Genomic DNA, 7,254 nt, shown 5'->3' with positions numbered 1-7,254 from the left:
TAGTTCCTGCAGGCAATGGAGTTTGATTATATAACGAGCAGGTAGGACATTGCCTCACAATCTCCTTGGCTTGTTGCCAAGTGAATAGAGAATTCTTTCTTTAAGCCTTTGCTGTTAACATGGTGTTTCTTATGTAATTCTGATGCCTCTAGTACACTTCCTATCAGTAGCTGGTCAATTTCATTATTACTTTGCGCCAGAGGAACTGGCAGACTTGTATGGGATCTTATGTGTGTTATATATAGTGGGTAACTCCTATTTCTGATCTTTTGTTGTAGCTGAATAAATAGTGATGTCAATTCAGAATGATCTTGAATAATTTCAGCAGTCTCTATGTGTAAAACAACCCTTTCTGCATATTGAGAGTCAGTTACTATATTAGGCCCTTGAAAATCTGACACCATGAATATTGCATACAATTCAGATATTTGAACTGACTTATAGGGACTCTCAGTCATCTTGCTTACCTTTTCCGATTTATTTATTTAATTTTTTTTTTCTGGTTCTTTTTTTTTTTTTTTTTTTTTTTGGAGCTGGGGATCGAACCCACGGCCTTGTGCTTCTTCGGCAAGCGCTCTACCACTGAGCTAAATCCCCCCTTTTCTGATTTATATCCTGGCTTTCCTGACTTACTGGCATCAGTGTAAAATGTAGAGGCTCCAGATATTGGAATTCCCTTTATTATACGAGGGAGGATCCAGTTAGTTCCTTTTATGAACTGAAGTTGATTGCTTTTAGGGTATCTGTGGTTAATCTCTCCCAAGTAGTTACTGCATGGTCTTTGCCAATGTTCATTTTGTACCCACAAAGAGGACATTTCTGCATTAGTAAAAGGTACCACAATTTCAGCGGAATCCATTCCAACAAATTGTCGAAGTCTCAATTTTCCTTTAAGTATCAATTCAGAGACCTTCCCAATATAGGTTTTCAGTTTCTTACTCTGTTTATGTCCTAAAAATATCCATTCTAAGATATAATCTTCCCTCTGCATGAGAATTCATGTAGGGGAATGAGTAGAGGGTAAAATGACTAATATGCAGGCCATCTTTGGATAAATACGATCTAGATGTGTGTCCTGCAATTTCCTTTCTACCAAAGCTAGCTCTTTCTCAGCCTCAGCTGATAGTTTCCTTGGGCTATTTAAATCTTTATCGCCTTGAAACATTTGAAATAAATTGCTCAACTCTTGAGTGATCAAGCCAATCACAGGCCTCAACCAGTTAATATCTCCCAGTAGTTTCTGAAAATCATTAAGTGTCCTTAATTGCTTTCTTTTGATTTGCACCTTTCGTGGCGTAATCCTTTGTAGACTTATTTTATACCCTAGATAATTAATAGAATCCCCCCTTTTTATTTTCTCAGGGGCGATTCGTAATCCCCAGCAAGGTAAGGTTTTTTTAACTTCATCAAACATTCTTTCCAGGAAATTTATATCTGAATCAGACAATAAAATGTCATCCATGTATTGATAAATAATAGATTGGGGAAATTGTTTGTGAATCATCTCCAAAGACTGCTGTACAAAATATTGACACAAGGTAGGACTATTCAACATTCCTTGTGGCAGGAATTTCCATTGATATCTTTTTATGGGGCAACCTTATTGACCTTATTTGCCTGAAAAGGCAAAACTTTCCTCATCGCCTTCATGTAGAGGAAAAGGGAAAAAACAATCTTTTAACTCAATCACTATAATAGGCCATTCCTTAGGCAACAAAGAAGGCAGTGGGATCCCAGGCTGCAGGGAACCCATCAGCTGAATAATCTTATTAATTGCTCTGAGATCTGTCAACACCCTCCATTTGCCAGACCTTTTTTTTTAATGACAAATACTGGAGAATTCCAAGGGCTGGTGGACTCCTCCATATGCTTAGACTCCAGCTGCTCTTGGACTAGCTGTTCTAATGCCTGTAGTTTTTCTTTTGTCATAGACCACTGATCAATCCAGATGGGTTGGTCAGTCATCCACCTTAGTGGCAAAGCTGTTGTTGTCTGAACAGCAGTGGCTCCTTGTGGTAGCACTAAATTGTCAGCCTCTGCTGTATCTTGCTTATGGACAACTTGGACCGTCTCTAGCTGTCCTTGATAACATTCCCTTACTGATTAAAAGTTTTTATTAGGAGCCTGATGAATTTCAGGTCCAGACCTTGAAACTGAGGGGAAATTTATTTGAGTTTTCTAATGCTGTAGTAGGTCTCTTCCCCATAAGTTAAAGGCTATATCAGCCACATATGGCCTTAATTTTCCTACCTGACATTCTGGTCCTATACATTTAAGCCACTTGGTGGTTTGTTTTATTTGGAATAATGTGCCAACACCTTGAAGCTGCATATCCACTCATTGAAGTGGCCAACTAGTGGGCCAAGATTTGTAGAGATGATGATAACATCTGCTCCAGTGTCAACCATTCCTTCAATTTCAAAATTGTTTACCAGTGTTTTTAGTTTGGTATTTGGATCTCTAGAGACGTTGGCCAAAATATTCGTTTTTCGCTCCCTTTGAGGCTTTTGGTATTGTCCATAGGACTTCTCTCAGTCTCCTCTGGTCCCAGAACATCTATTTTTGAAGTCATGCCATTTAATTGTTCTGAGGAAGAGAACTCTCCCTGCCTGGCTGTGGGGCCTACAAGAGGCCCCCCTGGGAGTTTTATGGCAGGATGTGGCCCCATCTGTCGGTTATTGCTCTACATTGCTTAGTCGAATGCCCACCTCTGCCACATTTTTGACACATTCCAGGAGGCATAGTCCCCCTTTTGGTATTACTTTGGTATTTCTTGCAGTAATATCAGAGATGACCCTGCTGCTCACCACAATTAAAACATTTGAAATCTTGAGTCATCTCTAACTGCCCAGTGGCAGCTTCTCCTATCACAGTCGTATCAGGAGAACAAGATCCAACAATAGCTGTATATCTAATCCACTCATCTATTTGTGCGGACCTTGCCTTCAGTGGTCTGATTACATCCCTGCATTCGGTATATGCATTTTCAAAGGCTAAAGACTCAATTATCGCCTTTCTTGCCGCTGAATCTGACACACTCCTTTCCATAGCTGAGGTAAGCCTTTGTAAAAAGTCAGGGAAGGATTCTTTAGAACCTTGTATTATTTGAGTGAATGTTTCAAGTCTTTTCAATGATTCTGCTACTTTGTCCTAGGCGTTTAAGGCTGACAATCAACACCATGCCAGATTTTCTTCATCATATACAGCCTGCAACTCTCCTTCAGCAAAGAAGCCTTCACCAAGCAGTTGATCTGTGGAAATCTCTCTGCCGCTAGCTCTATTTTGTCGTGCTATCTTCATCACTACTCTCCACCATGAAATCCATAGTAAATTTTAAACAGGCACTAGAATTGCTCTTACCATATTTTTCCAACCTTGGGGGGTACTCCATTTTTAATAGCCCAAGACATTTTCTCATCTGTGACATAGACTAGGGAAACTGATAATTGGAGGAATTTCTTTTTTTTTTTTTTTTGATCTGTGACATACTGAAATTCTGTCTCTTGCCAGAGTATGTGTTGTGCAATGCGAACCTTTCTCACATATTTTTCTTTATTTCAGGAAGGCAGTTGCCCTATGATATTTAGACATAGCACCTCCTCTGACAAGTGATGTGCAGTGAACCATTTCCAAAGAGTGTCACTGAGATTGGATTGACAAGCAATCACCTTCTGCTACAGTAAACCATTCCTCATCTTGCGTGTCGCCTCGGCTCTTCCAATGCACTTCCGAATGTGGAATTTATTTTTATACAAATGGCTAGCACTGTAACTACATTTCAGGACTTTCTTTAGTCTGTCATTAGACTCAGGACAATATTTTACATTTATAAGGTATATTTCAGCCTAGGTCTCAGAAAGTTTTTTATGTCAACTATAACATCAGAAACTTCCAAATCTACCCCTAAAACATGCATTGGGTTAAGGAACCCAATGAATCTTTTATTATTTTGATCATTCATACAAAGAATTTCACCTTCCATCTAACTGATACAGACATGAATTGCTCTGCTTTTGGGTTGACTCAGTGTCCCCTACTGCATTCCACCTGGACAGAGGGTTCACAATAGTCTAGTTCTGTAGCAATTCACAATGTTGCATTTCCAAATACAAAAGAATCCCCATCCCCTTTCCTTGAGTTTCTCTCGATCAAATATTCTGTTCTACTCTTCAAATCAAAATTTATTATAGGCAACATATTTACTGAAGTCATCTTGAACATTTCAGCATTTTAAAATATAACTTTTATAGCAAAGAAACAGAAGGGCATGGGATGTTACCATTAGGCAAATAAAAAAACAACAAATAAAAATATACATAATGAAAAACGGGACATAACTATTTCTAACCATGCAACTTAACTCTGATATATACTGAAATGATCACCACTATTTTCATATCAATTATTCATTTTTATTTATTTCTCAATATTTTATGCCATGTTTTAATTTCTGATTATGTGGAATCAGAAATAGAATGTATTATTCTTTAACTCCAAGAAATAAAATAACTTACCTTCTGATACATACCCGTTAATATTCTACATTTTCATGAGGAATAATATAGCGTCTTGGTAAAATCATTGTGTCTTTATGTAGATTAGAAATTAAGTCTGTTATAAATAAAAAGTTGGGACAAGAACTTACCTTACTGTGAAAGGCAAAGTAAACTTGAGTATCTCCTCTGAACAAAGATGCATTATCATCCTCTCTCATGTGTAGGTCTGATTTAGCGATACCATTGCTAGATTTTTCATGTAGGGAGATGAAAAAAAAGTGAAATAGTGTCTCAATTTATTTTCTTATTTTAATATAAACTATGTAGACATCCTGGAAAAATATACTGATACATTTAAACTTCACATCATTTCTTTAGAGGTACATTAATTTGATTTTAGAAGACATGTTGGAAGGGAGTTCAAAACAGAATTAAGATAAGAGTAACTGCTGGTCAAGTTTCATGACATCATTGGGTCCATGACTCGAGGCTGGAAAGTTGGATTCTAGTTACACACCTGTGAAGTGTGACATATACATGTGCAGACATATATGCAAATAAACATAGAGATGCACACACATTCATACATGAAGGCACACACACTACAAAAACATATACTTTCAAAGGTGGTTTTGTTTCATTTTCGTTACTTTGCTTTGCTTTCATTTACTAGTAATGACTCATGCCATTAATTATACCATAAAATCTGAGAAGGGCTGACAAGTAGGAGGACAGAGCTTATCAGGTGAGAGCATCAGAGCAGTTAGTACAAGGCTAAGATGAAAAACGTGAGAACTTGTCTCAAAATTCTAAGAGCTTGAAATATAGATCAGGGCCTGCCTGGCACACAGTAGGTTTTGGCTTTGATCTTCACAACTGAATTTTTTCATTCATATTTCAGGTATTTCTCTATTGAATGATTTTCAAATAACCAAATTGTGATTAATTTTTAGAATTTGTTTTGTGTTCAAATGTAAATCTCCTAACTCTAACTTTATCTCTGACTTTCTAAACCAGAAAACGAATAGAAACATTCAATATATCTGGCCTTATATGTTGTATATTTTAGTTTTAACTAGCTTTATTTGTAGTATTATAGTGTTCCTGGGATTTACAGATTACCTCCTTGGAATATTAGGGGATACAGACTTAGAACCATTAGTTCGGACCTTCACTGGTTCTTTCACACAATTTATCATTCCTCTTTCAGGAGACATAAGGAGCTGTCTCTGAGCTGTGGCTAAGACTGAGTGTGGATTACAATAGTGTCGAAATCCTTCTCCAATGTGAAGCCATATATGTTCCTTAAACACATTCTTGAAAGAGAGTTTCCATAATTCATGGAGTTTTCATTAGATAGGTACATTCTTTCATTTTTGGAGGATGTTTTTGAAGACTATCCTGGCATTTATGTCAATTGCTATCCCTCCTATATGGGAAATTTCTGTTTATTTCTGGATGCTTCTAGGAACTGTGTTTCTGCTGTTTGCCGGGTTCAGTTTGATCACCTGGGTTCAGATTTCTTTTTATTTTTCATGCCTGACATTTGTTTGGTTGAGTAGTATATTGTTCTCATTCTACAATCCCTTCATTGTTATGCCTGCATACTTTTCTTTTATTATTTTGACTTTTCCTCCTTCTAGTCTACTGTAGATCCATGGTTTTCCACCTGCATGGAGCCTGGGTATATCTCATTACTGTTTCTCATGTATGAGCTCTTCTATAGAGTTATTAGTTTTCAATTTCTAAGATTATAGATTCTAGTTTTTGGTATTTATGAAATTTGCAGAGATCATAACTTCTAGAATAACATGATGACCTTACCTTTTCATTTTTAGTTTTTCTGGATTGATTAAAATTAACAATTTATAGAGAATAGAAAGCATAAGAAAAATGTGTGTTGTGAACATATTTCTGGAAGAGGTCTCATGTATTGATGCAGCTGAAATAACGAGATATGCCATGCTCTCTTTGACGGCCCCCTAATCTCCCTTCTCCTTTCTCCGCATTGATAGTATTTACTCATTTACTTTTCTTCTCCCCTTACATTTGTCTATTCAATAGTTGTGTGCTCAAATGATACAGTATTCTAGTGAGTTTGAGGACAATTTTCAGAAGTGACTTATTAGCTTCTGCCATGTGGGTCACACGGATTGATCTCAGCAGGTCAAGCTCAGCTTGGCAAACAAGTACCCTTAGCCAGGGAACCTTTATGCAATCCCCAAATTGAATATATCCTAATACTATCTAAGAGCATTTCTATGACTTCAGTATTAGTACCTGGATTATTTTAGTGGAAAGTGATTATTTAGGAATTAATTTTGTACAGTATATCCACAGTGCTTTAATGATTCCCATTCTTCTATATTATGCACTACTCATTACATTTGTATATGTGTTTTAAAAATCCCTGCTTAGTCAACAAGCACAACCTCTGCTGATATTACTATATAGCTTCCTTATGTTGATGGCTATGTCTCTATATCAATTTAAGCTTACTGTTTTGGCAACTGATTTATCTTTAATTTATATTTATGATGCACATCATGGACACCCTTTTGTTTTGGCTCTTTAGATGATAGTGTTTTCCGTGGCATTATTTCAATGAGGACACAATCACTTACCGAACATTCACATATTTATATTTATACTATATATTTTTGTCTGGTGATTTGACAATACTATTTATGGTGAAGTAGAAATTAATCTCTAGTGAACTAAAAGTCAAAGAGTGTGTAAAAAATTGACTACCTGTATT

The sequence above is a fragment of the Rattus norvegicus genome, chromosome Y, assembly GCF_021556685.1.
Source record: "Rattus norvegicus strain SHRSP/BbbUtx chromosome Y, alternate assembly SHRSP_T2T, whole genome shotgun sequence".
NCBI lineage: Eukaryota > Metazoa > Chordata > Mammalia > Rodentia > Muridae > Rattus > Rattus norvegicus.
Note: the sequence above shows the minus strand (reverse complement) of the source record.